The sequence below is a fragment of the Daphnia pulicaria genome, chromosome 10 (genome assembly GCF_021234035.1).
Source record: "Daphnia pulicaria isolate SC F1-1A chromosome 10, SC_F0-13Bv2, whole genome shotgun sequence".
In the NCBI taxonomy this organism is placed as follows: Eukaryota; Metazoa; Arthropoda; class Branchiopoda; order Diplostraca; family Daphniidae; genus Daphnia; species Daphnia pulicaria.
In genome coordinates this window covers 5636417-5643437 of record NC_060922.1, presented here as the reverse complement: position 1 = coordinate 5643437, position 7021 = coordinate 5636417, and the positions used below count along the sequence as shown (strand labels likewise).

Genomic DNA, 7021 nt, shown 5'->3' with positions numbered 1-7021 from the left:
AATCTAAGGTACTGATTCAATGGTGGACTCTCCGACTCTAGCTAAGTTAACAATACTAACTAAGTCCCATCTTTTATATTGGCTAATGGCTATTTGTGTTTATTAATGAAATTCAAATATATTTGATTGTTATTGCGAGCCCGAAGGGCGAAGCTAATAATCGCATACGCAGAAAAAAAAAAGGCCATGTCACTTTGTCTGTATGTATGTATGTATGTATGTAACGCTCCATAGCTCGGGCGTTTTACGACACATTTCAGACTTTTTGGTCTTAAAAACTAGACAAATAATATGCGGTGCGACCAGAACAAAAATAATTTTATTTACTTGATTAGTTCTCCTGTAATTAATGAAAAACTGCTAAAATATTTACTTAACGACTAGTGACATCTGGCGGTTGCGACTACAACTTTTTCACTTTCCTATAAAATCACCACCAGATGTTATTTATGTTTTGTAGTTATTTGACTAAATGATGGTTATTTTTAAATTCAATTATTGAACTTTATGTGTAAAAATTGGAAAATATGAGTTGATCAAACCAAACGTAAATAACTTGCAAGGATATTGAACTGTGTCAGAAAAATCCCGTTTTAAGACCAAAAAGTCTGTGAAAAAAGCGTGAATTGTGAATAAGTCCGACTTAATCATAGGCCCTGAATTTGTCTTTTAAGACAGTTTTCAACTGGCTTACGACTATCCCTTCGCGGCGAGCTGATAAGCTTGCTTTTCTATCTTAATCGCATACGCAGAAAAATAAAAGCCATGTCACTTTGTCTGTCTGTCTGTCTGTCTGTATGTAACGCTCCATAACTCGGGTGTTTCACGACAGATTTAAGACTTTTTGGTCTTAAAAATTAGAGAAAAAATATGCGGTGCGACCAGAACAAAAATTATTTCATTTACTTAATTAGTTCTCCTGTAATTAATGAAAAACTGCTAAAATAATTTTTTAACGACTAGTGACATCTGGCGGTTGCGACTACAATTTTTTTACTTAATGACTGGTGACATCTTGCGGTGGCGACTAGATGTCCATAGCATCGCCGTGATGACGCAATCTTTGATGTCCCAACCATGACGCAACAACTAGATTTGCATTTATGTTTTGTAGTTATTTGACTAAAAGATGTTTATTTTTAAATTCAATTATTGAACTTTATGTGTAAAAATAGGAAAATATGAGTTGAGAAAATTAAACGAAAATAACTTGAAAGGATAAATATTGAACTGGGACAGAAAAATCCCGTTTAAAGACAAAAAAGTCTGTGAAGAAAAGTGTGAATTGTGAATATGTTCAACTAAACAATAGGCCCTGAATTTTTCATTTAAGACAGTTTTCAACTGGCTTACGACTATCCCTTCGCGGCGAGCTGATAAGCTTGCTTTTCTATCTTAAATATATTGCAAATTTATTTCTTACCCTTAATTGAATTTTTAATGAATTCAAAACCAGTCAAAACACAGAATCAGTCGTTATTTGCCATTCGTCGCCATAAATGACTTCATATTTCCTTTCCGGAGTGCAATAGCCACTTTTGACGCTAGAGGACTCCGGACTCCGGAGTGCAATAGCCACTTTTGACGCTAGAGGACTCCGGACTCCGGAGTGCAATAGCCACTTTTGACACTAGAGCGCTCCGGACTCCGGAGTGCAATAGGCGTGACCCTGGTTTATCCGTTTATGTCGTAAAGTAAACGTAAACTCGTAAACAAAACCTTGCGGTTAATGTTTTGGCAATGGGAGCTTGGGATGAAGAAGTTGTGCTGTGTTTCTTTCAGTAAAGCAAGATTTGCATAGAAAGGTGAAATAGTTTATGAATAATTTTACGACAAGAAGCTGAAAAATGATACTACGACACACTTTGACATGAGTATCTGAAATTCCAGTGAACCAGTCAGTTCACCAGCAACAGCTTCTAGTCCTGGCAAAAAGCCAGAAAACAATGTACGAAGAAACATCAACAATTTATCGTTTCAGGAGACCACAACAGGTATGGTTCAAGTCAATACAACCACAGACTACAACTAACTGCACATGTTATTGAAATAGATCTGTGCATCACACAGGGTAATCAAGAGTTTGTAGTCAGCATACTCAATAATCTTCTTTCTAAAACGAAATGAAATCCTTGAAGATGTCTTGGAGCTGTTGTCACTTTGTCCAACAGCGTCATGAAAGAACTGCTACTTTGCATCACCACCATTTAAAACATTCCAGCCACAGAGTTCCAGCACAGCATATCCTTTACAGATATGAGCTAAATACAACATTTGATATAAATTCACAGGTACAGGTTGTAGATAATGTAGAAGAACTGGAAAAGAAATAGAAATTGGTTGCTCTAGTACTGCTACATCATTCACCTTAGGGGCCATATTAGGGATTAATTATTCGGCAATTTTTCCGCAATTAGGTAATCATTTGCTAAAGGAATATGTTGGATATCACTAAGTGGCTAAAATTATGTTTGCTAGATGGCGCGAGTGTCTTCGTTACTCAAGACGAAATTGCGCCATTTCTTAAAACCTTGATTGGAAACCATCAAACCACATGTTGAAAACGTATCGTTGGATTGGATACTTAATACGGCGTACTTATCTTTCTTGACCCCATTTTTATTCGTATTAATGGTAATTGCTCTTTGGATTCTTGGATGTGACTGTGTTAATTATTTGTGTGTGAATTTAGGTATTTATCTGGTAACGGCCTATAATTTCTAAATGGCAATTTCATCTGATCATGTGGCCTCAGCAGCTGAACATTTTGCCAAAATGTCTCTTTTTCTTGTACCAGCTTCACATTTGTCAGAAACACTTCAGAACAATCCAGGTAAATATAATGTTCAACTTTCTAACTGTGAGACTACAGATTTGGTTAGTGCCTATCTCTTCAACCTATTTCAGTTGTCAAAATTAAACCTTGGAAAAGCTTGCCAACTGTACATTCCTTTGCAACATTTATTCTGAAGGATTTTGTAGTTTAACTTAACTTCAATCATTTTTGTTATGTCGTTTGAGAAATTGTTGCTTCATGAGCTTTCTTTTTTTTTAATAGGAATAACATGCTGGTGGAGTTTGAGCTTCTTTGTTGCTGCCCAACGTAAATATGGATTTGAAGCAGCCATCTGATAAAGGGTATTCCTCTTGCAACCTGTACTGTTGTGTGTTTCATCACATGAAGAAACACTTAGCTACAATTGAAGTAATTATTTCAATCAACTTTCTAATTGTATGGCTCATTGGAAAAGTGTGCCAAGTGCCAACCGTAGATTCCTTTGGAACATTTATAATGATAATTCTTAAGAGATTGCATAGTTTAGCTATACTTCTATCATTTTTGTTATAAAGCTAGTTGAAGTCTTAGCTTCACCTTCTTCTTGGTTCCAGTCTAATTCACACATGGATTTTTCAGCCAGTCTGTTGAATTTGACATGTACAATTTTCTTAATGGTAAACTTATGATTTGGGTTAACTCTTGTAAATAACGTAAAGTGACTTATGTTCGTCTTTTCATTGACAGCATTTCCACTGATGCTGAAGATTAATTCATTTAATTTTGGTTATAGGTTTAGCGTTTATGTTCGCGTAGTTGCTGTCCGATGTGGCACGTTGTTGCAGCCTATGCTGGTGAAAGATCTTTCTACATCAAGTTCAATTGGCCGTTCCTTGATGCTGGTGTCGTGTTACCGAAGTTGCATCATTATCTTGTTAAATTGTCATCGTGACTATTGCAGTTTACCGTTTATAAGTTCAGAGGCACAAAAAAAAACAAAACAAATATGGGATGTTTATGTCAACAAATAATAAACATGTTTCCGGGATTGGGGAAAGGAAAGTGGAGGATGTTGGAGGGGGAGGGAGGATATTTAAAGTTTGGATAAAAATTCAGTTAAACTATAACCTTACAAATGTAATCCTACCAATCAATCTCCAAACATATAACCTTACAAATGTAATCCTACCAATCAATCTCCAAACCCCACAAACATAAACCTTCCAATCCTTCACATCCCGAAAACATACACCAACCAATCCTAAAATTTATACCCTTAACCTTATAAACCAATGTTAAACCTTAACCACATAACATCTGTAATAAATAAAAATCAAAAGATATTACAAGAAACAATTTTTATTTTATTTAAGAGGTTAAAAAAATTCAATAAACAGAGCGACCGGTCCAAAATGTTTTTCTTCTGTACGAGTTAAACGCAACCCGCCACCACCGCTGCGGCAATGAGACAAAAAGCGATGGTTTAGTTTTGCGGAAATCTGCGTCAGTCAAGTTACAAATTTTTCAAACTCATCAACTTCTGTCGAATTTTGCATCTAGTCTATTAGTGCAAATAGCGATCCTATGTGTTTGGTAGTTATGAAGATGGTTGTTTAAAAACAAACAATGGTGAGTTTTTTTTGCTACTCAGAACACCCGATTGTTTTGTTTTTTAAACAACCATTTTCTTAACTACCAAACACATGGAATCGCGATTTGCACTAATAGACTAGATGCAAAATTCTACACGAGTTCTTGAATTAGAAAAATTTGTAACTTGACTGACGGAGATTTGCGCAAATAATAAACCATGGCTTTTTGTTTCATTGGGTAGTGGGTTGCTTTGTTTAACTCGCACATGCTGTTATAGGACATGTCTACGGCCCCCAGAGATATTTATCTGGACCGAGAAGAAGAGAGAAGTACGAGGCAAGTTTTACTGGGGAGATGTAGTCATACTAGGCTTCCGGGTTAGACTCATGACCCTCCAAAAGTTTTCATCGGATCATGCGCCTTCCAAGTCCCCGTTCGACCAGAGCCCTCCCCTCCTCCTGGTTTCACAGCGGGTGAGTGACCACCGGCGGGCGTTGGTTAGTGGTTAGTTAGGGAAACGGGGCCACAGAAAAGAAGGGAGCCCAGATATGCACTTGTAATTGAATCTAACTACACAATTTATCAGTCTTCAATTACAGCATTCTCGCGTCGGTTTTCAGCAATGGACGAAGTCTATGACAAGTAGCGAAGGAAAACCTGTAAGCAGAATGAACATTTATTTGAATGGCAATAATATTCAAACAAGATTGTAGCGACAGAATAAGCAATACCTCAAATAAAGATAGCCAGCTTAAGAAAGTAAAAAGGGAGACTCAAGGGTAGCAGCCAACAGGTTAGTAAACAAGGGACCTTGTTGACTTTCTTGAAAGAACATGACTTCTCATAAAGTCTGAAATGCAAATTTAGAAACCTGGAGTTTAGAACCTGTAAATAAAAAAAGAAAAATAAGTCAGCTTGTTTATAATTTGTGTCATCAATGTGCTTGACGTCTATGATCTAAAAGAATAAACAATTATCAGTATCACTCAAAAGTGTCTCTTAAACATTAGATAGACGTGAGTGGAGATCAATACTTTAAACTGCAAACTTTAGACTGCAATGGAAAAAGTTCAGTGACATGATAAGTAAACTTACAAATGAAACCACCCATCAGTTATCAAATCTTCTTTCGAGAAGATGAAATCAGAGATTTTTCTGTGCTGGGCTTGGGGATCTAGCAAGTCCAATACAATTATGACTCCTAATAGAAGACAAATAGAGTATATGTTGCAGCAATACATGAGATGGATAAAGCTAGTGTTGGTTATTACCTGTATCATTTCGATGGAACTTTTAGTAGAATACAATGATTCTGAACAAAATAGTTGACGGTAGGCTGCACGACGGCCACGACTCTTTCACGTTTCCTCTTATAAGTTGATGAGAAACATTAAGGTTAACCAACATATACACGGAATAGAACAGATCACCGACAAGTTAGAGACGAAATCACTCGAATTTACCTATCAATTCATTGGTAATTTTCGAAGAAAGGATAGCTTAACTTTTGACAGCAAACCGCCATTCCATAACTGACACAATCAACACGCCATCTATTTGACACATGTCAAAACTCAGTATTTGCAGGTGGTCTTAAGCTACTCACAAAACTTGAAAAATCCATATTTGTTTGCTAAAACCTAGCACTCAATCCTTAGAACTGTACAGAGAACAAAGCTCACTTGCTGGTTTAATGCAAATTTTCCGGAAGTATACCGGAAGTAAGCGATAGCGCCTTAACCATTGAGCTGCCGCCCAAATAAACCAAATATTCGTGATCTCCGTGAAATTTGGGGTCGATTTGGTATAATTTGAACGAAATCCAGAATTTGATCAAAATCGAGAATTTTCCTGAACTATAGTTCAGGAAAATTCTTGAAACCGGAAGTACGCGTACGTAAAAAAAACAACATGAACTTTACCACAAATTTGACGGGGATCACGAATATGTGGTTGTTTTGTGTTTCAGATGAATATTTACTAAACTACTGACAGAAATAAGAAAACCGGAAGTAGAAAAAAAACACATTATTAAAAACCTAACAAGTGAGCTTTGTTGTTGAAACATAAACTGGCAGTTATCACTAAAAATTTCGTTATAGTGAAAGCAATAAACTTCTTCAGAGATGTGCAAAGTAAACGTAAAGAACGTAACTAAACTAAGTGGAAAATGGCCAAAGGCTAAGCCGTCTAGTGTCAGAAAAATATGTCCGCTCTAGCTCGTTGACAACTTGACACTCAATTGAAAGAACAAACAAAGGCAAATAACTTTGATAACCACGTAATATTCTCCCTTCCAAAATTGTACACCAACAAGCAAACAGGTAAAAGCTACCACCGCAGCACAACATCACACACACCACACACATCACAACAGACGAAATCCTCATAATGTCAGTCCATCTTCTATTAACTACAATGATGGGCAGCTTGACATTCATTTATGTGCCTTGTCCAAGAGACAGAGATGCCTTGCAAGGCAGTGCCTCCCTCTGTCCTGATACTGTTGCAAGTTTAACTAATTTTGGATGCAAGGTTGAAGGTTTTCCAATACAGCAGTCAGAATTGTTCTAACAGTTCTAACAGACTTGTAAATAAGTATATGTCATAGACAATACACTACATTTATTAAATTATTTTTAAAAACAAATG

The 7021-nt window shown here is 36.5% G+C and overlaps 3 long non-coding RNA genes across 8 annotated transcripts; 1 reads left to right on the top strand and 2 right to left on the bottom strand.

Annotated features, from left to right (window-relative positions):
- The first annotated feature begins 1672 nt into the window (after window positions 1–1672).
- LOC124314911 lies at window positions 1673–3881 on the top strand. 6 transcript variants are annotated; one of them, XR_006911316.1, is made up of 8 exons: window positions 1673–1994; window positions 2054–2071; window positions 2139–2291; window positions 2373–2417; window positions 2479–2634; window positions 2693–2833; window positions 3059–3205; window positions 3570–3881. It is a non-coding gene; the product is annotated as an uncharacterized LOC124314911 (long non-coding RNA). The 6 variants fall into 6 exon arrangements; XR_006911317.1 differs by having other exon boundaries at window positions 2071–2291; XR_006911318.1 differs by lacking the exon at window positions 2139–2291 and having other exon boundaries at window positions 2292–2417.
- LOC124314947 lies at window positions 3575–4117 on the bottom strand. Its single transcript, XR_006911407.1, has 2 exons — window positions 3947–4117; window positions 3575–3904 (listed from the first exon to the last, which is right to left on the bottom strand). It is a non-coding gene; the product is annotated as an uncharacterized LOC124314947 (long non-coding RNA).
- Window positions 4118–5200: 1083 nt separating this feature from the next.
- Window positions 5201–6069, bottom strand: LOC124314956. Its single transcript, XR_006911423.1, has 4 exons — window positions 5833–6069; window positions 5641–5738; window positions 5465–5570; window positions 5201–5254 (listed from the first exon to the last, which is right to left on the bottom strand). It is a non-coding gene; the product is annotated as an uncharacterized LOC124314956 (long non-coding RNA).
- Between the last annotated feature and the right edge of the window lie 952 nt (window positions 6070–7021).